Raw genomic sequence first — 17,925 nt, forward strand, 5'->3', positions numbered from 1 at the left:
AACCCTGTCTCCTGAGGTGGAAGTGGAAAGTCTTAACCACTGGACCACCAAGCAAGTCCTGGAGCCAAAAAAGGAGAGCAAAACACAAATTAAAATGACCCAGCAGTCGGTAAAACAGATTAGCAGTAGCAACTAAAGGAGGCAGAGGTGAGCTGGTTTGGCACTTTTGCTGTTAGTCATGTCCGGCAGAAGCGTGAACATATGTATAGACGGGTGGAGATGCTGGCATCAGAAGTAACCATTAATGATGCTCATGGCCACAACATTCATAAGCACTAAATCTGACAACTGCAAAAGTCTATGAGTCAGATATGGCTTAAGTCACTGGGCACACATCCACGCAAGGGTCCATGATCCAAGAAAACTGGATGAATGATCATTCGATATACAGTCACAATGATAATGATCACCGTGAGTGAGCAATGAGATGAAGGCATCTCAGAGGATGACTGAAAAAAAAATTCACACTATATGTTCAAAACTAACATAATTTAGAGTGTTAGCGGTAAATATAATGATAATTTCTGGAGCCAAAATTGCAGGTGGGAAAGGATAAGACAGGATCTGATGATCATCTTCTCTTCCATGGCCTGAGTGGTAATTACAGGAAGATACTTTGTTGACTTTTACAGACATTACTTTGCCAACAAAGATCCATCTAGTCAAAGCTATGGTTTTTCCAGTGGTCATGTATGGATGCAAGAGTTGGACTGTGAAGAAAGCCGAGCACTGAAGAATTGATGCTTTTGAACTGTGGTGTTGGAGAAGACTCTTGAGAGTCCCTTGGACTGCAAGGAGATCCAACCAGTCCATTCTGAAGGAGATCAGCCCTGGGATTTCTTTGGAAGGAATGATGCAAAAGCTGAAGCTCCAGTACTTTGGCCACCTCATGAGAAGAGTTGACTCATTGGAAAAGTCTCTGATGGTGGGAGGGATTGAGGGAAGGAGGAAAAGGGGTCGACAGAGGATGAGATGGCTGGATGGCATCACTGAATCGATGGACGTGAGTCTGAGTGAACTCCAAGAGATGCTGATGGACAGGGAGGCCTGGGGGTACTGCGATTCATGGGGTTGCAAAGAGTCAGACATGACTGAGCGACTGAACTGAACTGAACTGACCACTTACCATTTGTAAACTTTACTGTTTTTAGGTTTTGCTCCAGTAAAACTTTTATTAAAAACGTATTGGTGAAAATTTCTCTTGAACGACAGAGACAGATGATACAGAACAGTCATTCCTAATATATATCTCTGAGGTGTGTATGCTGGCTTTCAGCTTCTCATCTCTTATTGTTCAGATTTTAACCTAGGTTGCCTGTGATCGCTCCTTTAGAGTTGGCAAAATACAGGAGATATTCGGTGAACCTACTTAGCTTGCAGTGTAACCTAGGAGAAACAGATTGCAGGGATGAAGACAAATGCTGACATGTTAGGTGCACTCCAGAGCAGTATAATAAGCACAAGACCAGAGAGGGGTGGGGAAACGGCTGCACTGGGAACAGTATTGATGCGGAAATGGAGCTGGAGATAAAAACAACATTTATTAAAGCAGAGTCTCTGCACATAGAGACTGAATCCCCAGTAGTTAAAAGGAGTAACAGAGCAGTATCCCTGGTGGCTCAATCAGTAAAGAAACTGCCTGCAATGCAGGAGACTGGGCTTCAGTCCCTGAGTTGGGAAGATCCCTTGGTGAAGGGAATGGCAGCCCACTCCAGTACTCTTGCCTGGAGAATCCTATGGACAGAGGAGCCTGGTGGGCTACAGTCCAGGGGTTTGCAAACAGTCAGAAACAACTGAGAAACTCACACACACAGCAGAGCAGCAGCATCATTGAGACACTGAAAACCCAGGCACCAGAGGACCTTAAGATTAGGACAGAAGTTTGCAACGACCAACGCTGTTTATGCCATGTGTCCAGGTAGAAGTGCAAACATCTCTTTGGATATCAATATTGATGAGAGAATTACCAAGTGATTGATGTTTGAATGTAACCAAAGGACCACCACTAAACCAGATATTTCACCAACATTCTTGCCATCATATAGGACCCTAACATCTGGATGAAGTTACAGAGAGAAAAATAAGGAATAGGAAACCCTGATATAGAAAATCTGAGATTGATTGAACTTCATTTGATTGATTAAGATGATGTTTTCTACTCATTGGTGGAATGGAGCTGCCAACAGAGAAACAATCTTGAGATAAAAAACAACAGAGGTGTTACCTGGTGGCTCAGTGGTAAAGAATCTGCCTTCCAATTTAGGAGACGCAAATTTGATCCCTGGGGTGGGAAGATCCCCTGTAGAAGGCAACGACAACTCACTCCAGTATTCTTCCCTGGAGAATCCCATGGACAGAGGAGTCTGATGGGCTGTAGTCCATGGGGTCGCAAAAGAGTTGAGCATGATGACTAACAACAACAGATCCATGTCTTATACTCTGAATCTTATAGAATTTCATATGAAGGAAGAATATGTTCCAGAATGGTAGACAAGTCTAGGTGTGTGAAAAGCAAGCAGTAGAATATGTGGACTTAGGAATTTAAAAAAGAGGCTAAAAATATTTATGGTGACGATTATGAAAAGATGATTTCAAGATTCAGGTATGCAAAGCAAATCTCCTCCCTAATGTTCTTCCCAGAGCACACACTGGTTAAAGTTAAATAAACAACAAAAAAAAAAACAGTGTTCACCAAGCTGAGAAAGATCAATAAGTAAAGATGTACCTCAGACATTTTATGTTTAGTCTAATTGGGAAGAAAATATATAGATAAATATCACCATAAAGCATAGTAGTAGGTTAAGTGATACATGAGTTATACCACACAGACATTGGAAACAATCAGCAAGTCATGAAGGGCTTCAAAAATTAGGGAATTTTCCTGTGAACTCAGCTTTGTATTTCTACTTGATGAATATATAACATTTTAATGAAAAGGCTGAAAGTTGCTTTTGTATATACAATAAATTACAGATGCAGACGAATAGTTCTGGATGCAGCATAGGGTGGTCAGAAAGCCACAGCTCATATCTGGGAACAGAGATTTCAGGAAGGATAAAATTACAACATAACATATACAAATTATGACATAATATGAAAATCTTAATTGCTGTCTTGGAGTAATTTATCTACATGCTATTGGTAACAAGATGTTACCCAAGGAGTCAATAGGTATTTACTGAGGAGCTACTATGTACATTTAGAAGGAAAAGTGGCAAGATCACTTTTTGAAATTAATTTAGCAACTGTATTTGTGAATTCAAGAAGGACTAGACTGAAGATATTGTGACATTCTGGCAAAGTGATAGAGTCTAGAATATGGCGAGAATGATTGTCATGGGGAAAAAGTGAAAGATAGAAAAGAGCTTATGAAGAGAAAATGAATCCTGGTGGTTGTTTGATGAGAGAAATAGAAAGAAATCGAGATGAAACCATAAATATTGAACAGTGATGACCAAGGTAACTAGGACATTATCAACAGAAACTGAGAACCCATGAAAGGAAGTAGATGGTTAGCAGAGAATTCAGTATCGGTGTGAGCAATGTGAGCATGGATCTCTAAAGAAGAACTGACCTATGGAAGAATAACATTGATATGGATTATCTAGCAATAAGTAGAGGGGAACCCATGCTAATATAGAAAGATAAAAGGCTGTAGGAATAAACCTGTAGAATGGTTTTATTTGGGGAGCTTCAGGTCCTAGCTTTGACTGGATAAGCAGATGGAAGCCAAGCTGGGGTCCTAAATATTGTGCAAGGGCCACAGCAGCATAAAAAGCAGGTGCTGCTATTATGAGTCCTCAATGTCAAGGAGAATCGAAACTTGGAAAAAAACTTTGAATTTAATACATTTGGTTTTACTTATTTTGTTCTAACATGTGAAAAGCATTAAAAGAAAATTGTGTGGAGAAAAATAGTGATTTTGCACATTTTTGATGCATATTTTCTCTTGTGATCTGACTAAAAGGAAGAGACAGAAAACTGTTGTTTTTTCTGAATTAACAGAAATTTTACTGTGGGAAAGCTTAAAAACTCTTTCATATGTAATAGTTGTTTTTTATGAAAGAAAGGAATTGATTTGCTCTTAAGTGTGTTCATTGTTTTACACTATAAGACACATGCATACAGCAAGAGGACAATTTTTGTATACTTTATATCAGTACTTTCAACTTTAAAATGAGCAGTGCTGGCCGAACTCACCGAAAAGGCTATAAATTCAATTGTGCTTTGCTTCTTTGCAAATTTCATTATGAGTGAAGTTAAATCGTTCTTTGTACAAAGAACAATCTTGATTATTCCCTTTGGGGAGGTCATCCAGAAGAGAAAGATGCAAAGAAGCAAAGGAATTTTGATAATGTACAACTTCATCAAGAAAGAGGCAGTGCCCTAGATTTCACAGGAATGTAGTACAAAACCGTGATCATCAAAGAATTATTGTCGCTTGAAATACCTTACAGGAGGAGGATAACATTCAAAAGCAAATCCATGCACATAAGGAATTTTATTAAATGAGAAATAAAATTTTTCACCGCATGAAGGGACTGATGGATGGATTCTTAAAATGGAGCTGGGAACACTGGTTCTTCTTAAGGAAAAAGTAAGGGTATGTTACTTTGTTAATCTCTCACATTGTGAATTTCAGCTAAATGATATCTATTTTATATCTACTTATCCATCTGAGATTTACTTTTCAAATTTCAGGTTAAAATGTGTAAGCATTATACAAAACCCATAGGATATAAATGAAAATGTTAAACTAGAAATAATTATTAATTTAAGAAAAACTGTGCCACAAAACACAGCATAAACTTAGCTTAAGAGAAATACCTGTTCAGAAAAAGTATTCACAACACAAATAACAAATAGTTTGCACATTAGTCAGTTCAATTCAGTCTCTCAGTCGTGTCCGACTCTTTGCGACCCCATGAATCACAGCATGCCAGCCTCTCTGTCCATCACCAGCTACATAGCATGTATTAAAAAACAGAATCATTGAGAAAAAAATGCATATAAACAAGTAGAATATAGACAAAATATATGAATAGTTAAATCACAAAAAAGTTATGAAAATGGCTTCTAAATATCTGAAAATGTATTAAACAACGTTAGCAAAGGTCTCATACAGATTGGCAAAAATTTATATCATCATGCTATAAGATGTTATTGAGAATGTAAGAATTTTGGTGTTTTCATCTGCAACAGAAATGAGTATTATTTACCAGTGATTCTTGGAAAAAACAGCGAGGAATATCTGTTTTTTTTTAATGCATATACACAGTGATCTGGCAATTCTATTTTTAAAAAATCTATCCCACAAAGATATTCATATGAGTGCAAAGTTATTTGTTTGAGAATCTTTTATGATGCTATCCTAAAAAATAATGGGATAATAATAATAGAATAATACATACAAACACCAAGAATTTAGAGGAGCATATAGTTCCAATTAATAAGATCAAAGGTACACTTCTAAACGACAATAGCAAAAAATTGTGGAACAGTTTAGAATAATGTTGAATATTATGGAGAATAGTACTAGGGGAGAGAGTGGGTGGTAGAGGAGGTTGGAATTTTAGACCACATGGCCAGGAACAACCTGCTTTAGAAGTGATCAGGTCAAAAGATTGGAAGTGCTGTATGGATAAATAAAAGAAAGGGCATTGGGAGCATATAAGAGAATAAATTAAATTTAACTAAGACACTAGTGAGATACTGGGGCAAATACTAGCAGGAGTTGATTCGCAAGCCATGTGGATGTTGGAGGGACTGACCACTCAGGCGAGGGAAGGGCAAGTTCAAAGGCCCTGACCAGTTTAGGGGGAGCGAGGGGCCAGTGTGGCCCCCACTGTGAGAACAAGGGGTGGAGCTGTTAGGAAAGCCATAGGCTTGGGAACTGGACCAGACTGAGCTGGTCTTGTAGACAACAAGGAGAATTTCCTGAGGCACACGCGAAGCTGATGGAGAACTTCTGAATTGTTGCTTAGTCGCTCAGTTGTGTCTGATTCTTTTGCGACCCCATGCCCGCCAGGCTCCTCTGTCCATTGGGTTCCCCAGGCAAGAATATTGTAGAAGACCGCCATTTCCTTCTCCAGGGGATCTTCCCGACCCAGGGATTGAACCCACATCTCTGGTACTGGCAGGCAGATTCTTTACTGCTGATTCGACTTTTATTCCTGTGTTGAAATAAAGCTTTAGGGAAGCAAGAGGCTCCTGTACTAATCAAGGTAAGAAATGAAAGTGACAGGGTTAGGGTGAGAAAAGTGATCAGATTCTGGACATCACCGGGGAGGCAAAGCCAAGAGAGTATTTTGATGGCTGGACGGTGGAAGTGAAATCAAGTTCAGCTAGCAGTTGACGTATGAAAACAAAGGAATCACCATTTACTGAGAGAGAAGGGTTTAAGGACAGAGCAAGGCCTGGTTTACAGACCATGTTTTCCTGCCAAAGCGGTGAAAGGGTAAGCTGCTCAGCTGAGTCCGACTCTTTGAGACCCCATGGCCTATACTTTCCATGGAATTCTCCAGGCCAGAAGACTGGAGTGGGTAGCCTTTCCCTTCTCCAGGGGGTCTTCCCAACCCAGGAATCGAACTGGTGTCTCCTGCATTGTAGATGGGTTCTTTACCAACTGATCTATCAGGGAATCCCGCCAAAGCAGTGAGTGATGAATAAAGTATAGGTCCCATTCCCTCTAAATCATGCAGTTTGCTCCTGATTATTTTTGCTGGAGTGCCTTATATATATGTAATAATTACCCACCATGGTAATGCAGTATGCACTTGGTATATATGCAGCCAAAATTTTGGTCTGCATCCAGGCAAAGAATGTTTGTAATTCACGAACAGGCATAGATACTTGAGTGGTGTCTTTGAGGGAAGGTTTACAGAGGAAAATCAGAAGCTTAGCTTTGACTTAGGAAATTTGAGCTATCAGTTAGATATGTATGTCGAGCTGTCCACTAGGCCCTGGGATTCACTCCCATGGAGAGGAGAGGTCAATAATATAAATTATATAAATGCAGAGCTTCTCAGAATAAAGTCTTAGGATGGTGTGAGATTACCAAGAGACTGAAATACGATCATGGTTAATCTCTGTGACTCTCAAATTTTAGAATTTAGGAAATAAGGAAAGAACAAAGGCTATTGAGAAAGAAGGGTCACTGAGCATATAAAACATAAGCTCACATGAAGAAATTCTGCAAGAGAACATGGGCTCTCATTTAAGTGGTATTTAAAAGTGTTAATCTTAAAATATATCAAGTGAGCTGTGAATGGATTTTTACCTTTGGCAAAATCACTTTGATGAGACTCACCTTGAGAACCAGGTCATGTGAAACTTATTTGTACATTACCTGCATTTTTATATATTTACAAGACACATGCCTCATGTTTTTAATGTAGAATCAGAATAAAAAATATTAGGACAAATATTAATATTTTCAACAGTAATATGAATGAGTATGAGGTTCCTCTCGATCAGATTATATGCTTACGTATGTGTGCGTGTACATACATAGAGTACACATTTGCTTTGAAACAACAGGTTGTGCCATTCTAGTGTTGACAATGTATACAACACATTGAACTAAACTTAGTGATGCCTTGTGATCTAAAGTAAACATGGAGATTTGATGTAAGAATACATAACCGGAAAGTTCTGCACAAAATGCTGTGCTAAACAGATCTTTTCATTTCTTTAAAGGACCAGAGACAACATTATGTACAAAACACAGGAGAAATCATTCCATTGAGAGAGACTTTGAAACCTAAATAATTCTTGAGGAAAATCACAATCAAAAGTAAAAAAAAAAAAAAAAAAAGGAAATTAGTCCTGTCCATAGTTATTTCCCCAGAAGAAAAGGTTTATTCAAACTGATTCTAGTAAATACTAATTTATCATCATTGCTGCACACTTTTGAAACCTCCCTCCCAATAACTACACGAAGAATGTTTTATACACATAAATATATATTAAGGGAGTGTTTATTTTTCCTGACAGAATGGTTATAAATCTCATATCTATACTTACGGAAAGTAGTTTATCCATAAATCATGGCTACTAAGACCCAAGATATATTAAGTAAGAAAAAATGGAGTTCCACCACTTACAGAAAATACAGAGGGAAGGGTATTTTCTGTTTAAAAATATGCATTGATGTAGGAAGTACCTATTGCAGGCGGGTGTTTTTATTTTAGTAACTATAGAGACCTAAATTAAACTTTTATTTATCCTTTAATTACATATTTTTAGAAAACATGTATTTCAGGTCAGCTTGATTTGTCAGCTTAGAAGATGTAAATGTCAAAAATGTCCCCTGCTGCCAATGGTGTTTGGGCTTCTCTGGTGACTCAATGGTAAAGAGGAGATCTGGGTTCAGTCCCTGGGTGGAGAAGTTACCCTGGAGAAGGAAATAGCAACCCACTCCAGTATTTTCGCTTGGGAAATGCCATGGACAGAAGGGATTGGTAGAGTATACTCCATGGAGTTGCAAAGATTTGGACATAGAGACTAAAACAGCAGCGCCACCCAAGGTATTTACAAAGACCCTGTTTACAATAGAAACAAGGTCACTAACTTAATGTATCAGTTTCAGACCACAAACTCTTTGAGGAAAGAGAAGTTATTCATATTACTACAGGTTGAGGGCTTCCCCTTGATGCTAAAGCTGAAACTCCAGGACTTTGGCCACCTCATGCGAAGAGTTGACTCATTGGAAAAGACTCTGATGCTGGGAGGGATTGGGGGCAGGAGGAGAAGGGGACGACAGAGGATGAGATGGCTGGATGGCATCACGGACTGAATGGACGTGAGTCTGAGTGAACTCCGGGAGTTGGTGATGGACAGGGAGGCCTGGTGTGCTGCGATTCATGGGGTCACATAGAGTCGGACACGACTGAGCGACTGAACTGAACTGAACTGAGGGGACGCTAGTGGTAAAGAACCCTCCTGCCAATGCAGGAGACTCGAGTTCGATCCCTGGGTCGGGAAGATCCCCTGGAGGAGGGCATGGCAACTCACCCCAGGATTCTTGCCTGGAGAATCCCATGCACAGAGGAACCTGCTGGGTACAGTTCATACGGCCACAAAGAGTTGAACGGACACGGCTGAAGTGATTTAGCAATTAGTGCAAGGTGATAAAACAGGGCTTCAAATATCTTAAGGGATTCTCTGAAATTTCCAACCCTTGACACAGGTATTACAACCAGGTCCCTTGGCTCTGGGTAGAATTATTGCCATTATATTATATGTCTTGTGATATTTCACTGAAGCATTGCTGGGGTATATATTTTAATCACAGACTTATACCTTGTAGCTGGCTTTGAGAGGCATTTGTCTAATTTCTAAATTCAATCTTATTCCCCCTCCCCCCCCAAATTAAGACTTCTTCCCAATGATACTATTTTAAAATCTGAAAAAAAAAACAAAAACCTGAAAACAGTTAAGTAGGAAGAGACTTGGAGTTATTTGGACAAATAGAAGCAGGGAAGAATAGAACATTGACTTTCGAGGCTGAAATATGGTGAGGACCACAAACTTGTGATCGTGTGTGTTCTTATACATTTGCTAAAAAAAAACCCAAAACACTAAAATTGTGCAGTTGCCTTTTGTAATGGTCCGTGTTTATTGTGCGGTTCCCTACACTTTCCAGAATAAAGCATCACACTAAATGACGCTCAAGTGACCTGTAGACTTAATTTATCTACATTAGTGACTAACTTACAACCAGGAAGTGATTTAGAGTTTGACAAGAATAAAGACCGGGAGGCACTCTATATATCAAGCTGCTAAAGCACTAAATAATGCAATTTCCCATTCTTTGAGAAGCTATGTAGCCACTACTCCTTTTGATCATATAAGTAATATGAAAATCCCCAAACTGTAATAAGTATATATTAATTTCCTAGATTAACACTAAAAAGATATAATCATGATTAGCATTTTAGTGTGCTTGTCTTTTAGAATCTTATTTGAATGGTTCCCAGTTCACATCAAAGTGCCTTTATCCTAATACATTGCTCATTTCCTTTGTTTCTCTTCAGATATTTGTTTCTGTTTACCAATCATGCTATCAGGAAATAACAATGTTTAAATGTCCAATTGCTCCAACTGCTTCCTTAGTGAAACCCTATTTGGGGCTCTTCATTAGTCGTTTATATTCACACAGTTAAACTATTGGACAAATCCACATGCAAAGTTATGCTAAAAGGCTAAATAATGAGGCTTTTTTTTTTTTTAGTAATTAATGAAAGACATTTGAAATGATGCAGTATTGATAAATACAGTCACATAGTTATTTTTTCTTTGAAAACAATGTTAAAGGAAAAGAAAATGTTTGTTTCAAAAGGTCATTTTTAATATCTAAAGTATTACTTTCAAATGGTCCTGTGTTATACTTGAGATAAACAACATATGAGATATTCTGTCACGTGGACTGCTTTATGAAGGTGCTTTTTATCTGCAAATCAAGTTTATTAAGTGCCATGCGATTGTCAGAGCAGGGTTATATTTTATTCTTTAAAACATAATTAAAAGCCCCAGTAAGTTGTTAGCACATAAGTTGAATTCATTTTAGATTGCCAGACAATCTAAGGTCCTTGCACATCTCCTCATGCATTCTCTTATATTTCTTTTATCTAACTAAGAACTTAGTCACACAAAAGACAGTAAAATTAAAGACATTTCACTTTAAATGATAAAGATAATTATAAATTAAATGTAGGTTATATGTTAATAAATCAGTTCCAAGTTAAAATATAAGAAAAATAGATCTTTACATTTGTAAATGTACATTTAAAAGTCCTGAAGAAAAAATAAATATTGCAAATATTTCCCATATTTAATGTAGCTATAGCTATAACTGCACAGGATCATTTTGTGTTTATTGGGTTAAAAGATGGTGTATAGTGATAATTAAAGAGTACTTATGACGCCTGAATAATTGAACATCCAGCTGTTGTGTTTGGCTTTTGATACGGGTGGAGGGAAAGGGGAGATGGTGTAGTTGCAAAATTACAAAGAAGCATTTACAGATGGCGGAAACCCAGCCTCCGCCCTTTGGGCATTTCTAGGACATCTGGCGAGCCATATGAGTCTAGACAAGATTAAGGGGAAGATGTGAGATGCTCGAACACCAATGCCTTCTGGTACAGCCAGACTTCTAAACATTGGCTAGAATTTAGACAAGGGTGCTCTTCTCTGCTTGGCAGGAGAAGATCATTTATGACAAACTATGGGATCTCTGAGGGCAAGGACTGGTCTTATTTCATATTTTATCATAAGCACTGAAACCTACAATTATAATGGGACATTGTAGTCATTTATCTTCCCCCATTAAATTTATTTTGAATGACCAGCATGGTGCCCAACACGTAAAATATGCTCAAATATTTCATTTACATGATTAGATCATTTTAATATAGAAACTATCATATCTAAAGGTGATTCTGACACAACTGATTTATGATTTCATACAAATGTTGATGCTAAGAATGGTTTTCTATACTCATTTGTTTATCCAAGAAAGAGGCAAAAAGTGAGAGGGACCCGAGTATCCTGGAAGAATCGACATGTAGGACAGAAGACTCCAGGTGAAAGCAAAATGATGGCGATGATGAAGGGAGATTTTTTTTTTCTTCATTCTTTGCATTGTGTGTGTTAGTGACCCAGTCGTGTCTGACTCTTTGAGACTCCATGGACAGTAGCCCACCAGCCTCCTGTGTCCATGGAATTCTCCAGGCACGAATAATGGAGTGGGTTGCCGCTTCCTTCTCCAGGGCTTCGGAACCCAAGGATGGAACTCACATCTCCGATAGCTCCTACATTAGCAGGTATCTTCTTCACCACTGTGCCACCTGGGAAGCCCATTTTTAGGGTTGCCAAATTCCCTTGGGGAGGAGCTGTATCGCAAAGTAACTTCAAATCCAGGGAAGTCAAATATCCTCCTGTTTTCTGAGCTCATCTTCCTTTAGGCGAACTGCAGTTATCCCATCCTTGAGGAGTGAGCAGACAGTGGACAGAGCACAGCATTTGCGGCGAGGAGAATTTTAAGCCAATATTTCCACATATTGCCTCTAAAACTATCAGCACCATTGTGACTCTGTAGGTACTTTAGTTCTCTCAGCCTTAGTTATTGTTATTGTTTTTTATTGGCTTGTTTATTGTTATTATAATGAAATGCCTCTCATCACTATGAGAACTGTGCCTCTCAATACTTTGAGAATTGCATATTTTAAAGTACTTTTATAATGTAAAAGGTAAAACAAACTTTAGAAGTAGTTTTAACTTCAGAGTGAAACTGGAGCTTTAAAAAGGAGACCATTAAGTCTGTTTTGCTAGTTGGACATTCAAACTTGCTCTCAGAGTCCCTTATCATGGGATTTGTATTTGTAGAAATTCTGTCCTGGAAATATCCCTTAATTCGTCTCTGAGCATAGGACGAGTGTCCTTCTCATCGTGATAGGAAGGAGGCAGAGAATCTATGAGAGAGGCAAAAAGAGAAAGACAAAATGAAACCTAAAAATGCTGATGGCCAAATTAAAGATGATGGGGTGGTACTTTATAATGATTACTTAGATAAGTATGTATCTGTGCTGGGTCACTTAAGTCATGTTTGACTCTTTGCAACCTCATGGCCTGTAGCCCACCAGGCTCCTCTGTCCATGAAATTCTCCAGGCAAGAATACTGGAGTGGGTTGCCACATGCTTCTCCAGGGAATCTTCCCAACCCAGGGATACAACCCGCGTCTCCTGCATTCAGCCAGGTTCTTTACCGCCCTCTGGGAAGCCCAGCTGCTGCTGCTGCTGCTAAGTCGCTTCAGTCGTGTCCGATTCTGTGCGACCCCATAGATGGCAGCCCACCAGGCTCCCCCATCCCTGGGATTCTCCAGGCAAGAATACTGGAGTGGGTTGCCATTTCCTTCTCCAGTGCATGAAAGTGAAAAGTGAACGTGAAGTCGCTCAGTCATGTCTGACTGTTAGCGACCCCATGAACTGCAGCCGACCAGGCTCCTCCATCCATGGGATTTTCCAGGCAAGAGTACTGGAGTGGGGTGCCATTGCCTTCTCCCTGGAAAGTCGTAGATTAAGCATTTGTGTGTGTATCCTTAGTCACTTCAGTTGTGTCTGATTCTTTGCAAACCCCTGGACTATAGCACACCAGACTCCTCTGTCCATGGAATTCTCCAAGCAAGATTACTGGAGTGGGTTGTCGTTTCCTTCTCCAGGGGATCTTCCCAACCCAGGGATCAAACTAGCATCTCCTGCATTGGCAGGCAGATTCTTCACCACTAGTGCCACCTGGGAAGCCTTAGATTAAGTTCAGTTCAGTTCAGTACCTCAGGCATGTTTGAGTCTTTGTGCCCTATGGACTGCAGCAGCCAGGCTTCCCTATCCATCACCAACTCCTGGAGCCTGCTCAAACTCATGGGTGATGCCATCATCACCATGGGTTGGTGATGTCATCCAACCATCTCATCCTCTGTCGTCCCCTTCTCCTCCTGCCTTAAATCTTTCCCAGCATCAAGGTCTTTTCCAATGAGTCAGTTCTTCGCATCAGGTAGCCAGAGTATTGGAGTTTCAGCTTCAACATCAGTCCTTCCAATGAATACCCAGGACTGATCTCCTTTAGGAGAGACTGGTTGGATCTCATTGCAGTCCAAGGGACTCTCAAGAGTCTTCTCCAACACCACAGTTCAAAAGCATCAGTTCTTTGGCACTCAGCTTTCTTCACAGCCCAACTCTCGCATCCATACATGACCACTGGAAAAACCATAGCTTTGACTAGGTGGTCCTTTGTCAGCAAAGTAATGTCTCTGCTTTTTAATATGCTGTCTATTTTGGTCATAGTTGTTTTTCCAAGGAGCAAGCATCTTTTAAATTAATGGCTGCATTCACCATCAGCAGTGATTTTGGAGCCCAAAAAATAAAGTCTGCCACTGTTTCCATTGTTTCCCCATCTATTTGCCATGAAGTGATGAGACTCGATGCCACCATCTTAGTTTTCTGAGTGTTGAGTTTTAAATCAACTTTTTCACTTTCCTCCTTCACTTTCATCAAGTGGCTCTTTAGTTCTTCTTTGTTTTCTGCCATAAGGGTGATGTCTTCTGTATATCTGAGGTTATTGATATTTCTCTCAGAAATCTTGATTCCAGCTTATGCTTCACCCAGCCTGGTATTTCACATGATTAAATACATGTCCCATCTATTAGAATCTTACTATCTGCCAGGCTCTATAAGTAGTGTCTTGAATGCATTATTTGGGTTAATACTGACAAACTCCGTGAAGTAGGTATCCTTGCTTCCATTTCTTTTATGTGAGGAAAACAAGTTTTAGTGAGGTTAAAAGTCATGCGTTTGGTTAGTACACATGTCGATATCACTAACATGCACCATCATTCACTCAGCTGTTTCAGCCAAAAGATGTGGACCCAACCATGACTCCTATTTTCTTTTTTTAATAAGCAAAATGGAATCGAAGCCTTATAGACTCTATGCTCAAAGTTTATCCCAAATCAACTTCTGGCTCATCACTCCCCAAGTTCACACTCGGGTCCCAACCATCATCATCTCTAGCACGGATCAGAAGAGCCTTCAAATCTTCCCACTAGTTACATATAAGTATCCTCATTCCTACTATGCCTCCACAGGGGTCTTTGACAGTAAAACAGACCGAGTTTTACCTTACTTGAACACATGCATGACTTTATACTACCCTAAGAATAAAAGTTAGGGTAGTATATATTTTGTGGTGACTGCAACCATGAAATTAAAAGATGCTTACTCCTTGGAAGAAAAGTTATGACCAACCTAGATAGCATATTCAAAAGCAGAGATATTACTTTGCCGACTAAGGTCCGTCTAGTCAAGGCTATGGTTTTTCCTGTGGTCATGTATGGATGTGAGAGTTAGACTGTGAAGAAGGCTGAGCGTGGAAGAATTGATGCTTTTGAACTGTGGTGTTGGAGAAGACTCTTGAGAATCCCTTGGACTGCAAGGAGATCCAGCCAGTCCATCCTAAAGGAGATCAGCCCTGGGATTTCTTTGGAAGGAATGATGCTAAAGCTGAAACTCCAGTACTTTGGCCACCTCATGCGAAGAGTTGACTCACTGGAAAAGACTCTGATGCTGGGAGGGATTGGGGGCAGAAGGAGAAGGGGACATCAGAGAATGAGATGGCTGGATGGCATCACGGACTCGATGGACATGAGTCTGAGTGAACTCCGGGGGTTGGTGATGGACAGGGAGGCCTGGCGTGCTGTGATTCATGGCATCGCAAAGAGTGGAACATGACTGAGCGACTGAGCAAAGAATAAAACATGCGTGTGTGCTTTCTCTTCAGTCATGCTTGACTCTGTGTGCCCCCATGGACTGTAGCCTGCCAGGCTCCTCTGTCCATGGGATTCTCCAGACGAGGAAAGTGGAGTGGGTTGCCATATTTTCCTCCAAGGGATCTTCCCAAACCAGAGCTCGAGCCTGTTTCTCTTACTGTCTCCCGCATTGGCAGTCAGGTTCTTTCTCACTAGAGCCACCTGGGAAGCCCAAGCATAAAGCACCAACCCTTATTCTAACCTTGCTGTTGTTGTTCGGTTGCTAAGTCATGTCCAACTCTTGTGACCCCATGGACTGCAGCACACCAGGCTTCCTTGTCTTTCACTGTCTCCCGGAGTTTGCTCAAACTCATGTCCGTTGAGTTCCTGATGCTGTCTGACCATCTCATCTTAGTCTCACCTATGAGAATAAAGGCCAGATCCTTACTAACTCTCTTATCCCTGCTCTCTCCTCTCTTTCCACCCTTTGAGTCATACTGGCTTCCTTTCAGTTTGGACACAGCAGACACGCTTAGACCTGGGGCCCGTGGGAAGTACAAGACCCTCTAGCTTTAACACTATCCTCTCAGATGAATGTGTCATTTCCTTCAAGACTCCATTTTCTTCTTTTCAATCTCTTTCATCAGACCTGAGTAGCCTAATGAAAGCAGAAATCCAGGCACTTCTTTAACCCCCCTCCTTATATTTCTGTCCTCTCTGCTATCAGGGGTCAGAGGAGGAAAGCAGGTATGCAGTCAGTGGGCTGTGAGCTCAATCTCCGGAATCGTCTCCTTGACTCAGCAAGGCCTTGGGGAAGGTGGTCCAGATACCGTGACACCGTGAATCCTGGGTCTTTTCTTGCACAGTACTAGCCCCAGGCTTGATGCAGGTAAATGTGAACATGTGTAGGACAAGATACTTCCCTGGGGACCCTTAGAAATCTAGACAACCTAGACCCCTTGGCAGAAGAGCTAGTGTTCTGATGTTTCATCCAACCCTTCCAGAAACTTCCCTCTCAGCTTCTTTCTTCCAACCCCTCAGCTTTTATTCCTGTCATTACTCTCCTTTCTCCAGAGTCTTTAGAACCTAGAGAGGGCTCCTCGAGACCTCCACACCCTCCTACCTGAATGCTAATTGGTCCCCTCGTCTGGGACTCTATGTCCCTCTCTCTATCTAAGTCTGCTTTTCTCCTGAAGGGATTATTCTGGCTCCTCTCTCTCACCTCCATCTTTCAACTCAACAACTTATCATCCCCTCCTTACACTCTGACTTTCCCCTGGATATTCCAAAGTCTTTGCCCTACTGAGCCCTAGGCTCTAAGACTCTTCTAACTGTCTCATCTTTTCCTTTACTTAACACCTACACCTCTCTTTCCCCATGGACCCCTGCACCCACCTGCACCCCCTCTCAGCCCCTTGCCATCCCCAACTAACTCTCCCATATCTTGAATTCTTTTAAGTACAATTATTCAGTTTGCTCGAAGAAGGCAATGACACCCCACTCCAGTACTCTCGCCTGGAAAATCCCATGGATTGAGGAGCCTGGTAGGCTGGAGTCCATGGGTGCGCTAAGAGTCGGGCACGACTTATGTGACTTAGCAGCAGCAGCAGCAGCAGCAGCAGCAGCATTCAGTTTGCTGAAGTACTAAATATATTAAGTGATCAACTGCGCAGAATTTTGTTAAATGTAATTAGGTGGCCCTGGCATACTCTCTCATGAAAAGTTCTTCTTTCAGTTCATGTATGCTCTAAGGGCAGCTAGAAGCAGGTAGGGTCAGGGTGAGAGATGATCGTTTATCAATACACTTGCATATATATGGAGATATCTACTTAAACAGACCATTAAAGATTGTACTTCCCAATCAATATAGGCCATGAAATCTTACTGCTAGCAGCTGCTGGGTCCAATTAAAAAATGTAGTTTCCTTTGTCATTATTGATCTTGAGACCTGTTATTTTGGTTCAGGATCAGTGACTATATCTGAAACAGGAACTAGGGCATTGTGTCTTCTCGCTTGAATGATACAGTTTGTCCATAGGAAATGTGCTTATTACTTCCCAAAGATAATCACAATGAAATCTGGAATGTATGTAATCCTTACATGAAAATTTGGTCAATATGCCAGCGCCCATTTCACTTAGAAACAGGTTAGGTTACAAAAGATAGTTTATCTCTTTCACTGATTCCTAAATCACATATAACTGAAAACAGCCTAAGCATGGGCCCCCATATTTTGTCTTCAAAATAGGCATGGCTTCCTGTCCTTCAGAACATTGAAACCAATAATAGTATTTTTACATTTCCATTAGGCATCTTTAATCAGTATAAAGTTCTGATCAGTTTGATCTACACTGAAAACCTCAGAGAAGGGATCCATCAGCAAAATGAAAAGAGAACCGACTGAACTGGAGAAGATATTTGCAAATGATCTGTCTGATAAGGGGCTAAAATGTCCAAAATATACAAAGAGCTTATGCAACTCTATGTCAAAAAAAAAAAAAAATCCAGATAAAAACGGGCAGAGGATCTTAACAGACATTTTTCCAGAGAAGACAAAAAGAAGGTCAACAGGCACATTGAGAAGATTTTCAACACCTCCAGTCATCAGGGAAATAGAAGCCAG

This window comes from Capricornis sumatraensis, chromosome 12, assembly GCF_032405125.1.
Source record: "Capricornis sumatraensis isolate serow.1 chromosome 12, serow.2, whole genome shotgun sequence".
In the NCBI taxonomy this organism is placed as follows: domain Eukaryota; kingdom Metazoa; phylum Chordata; class Mammalia; order Artiodactyla; family Bovidae; genus Capricornis; species Capricornis sumatraensis.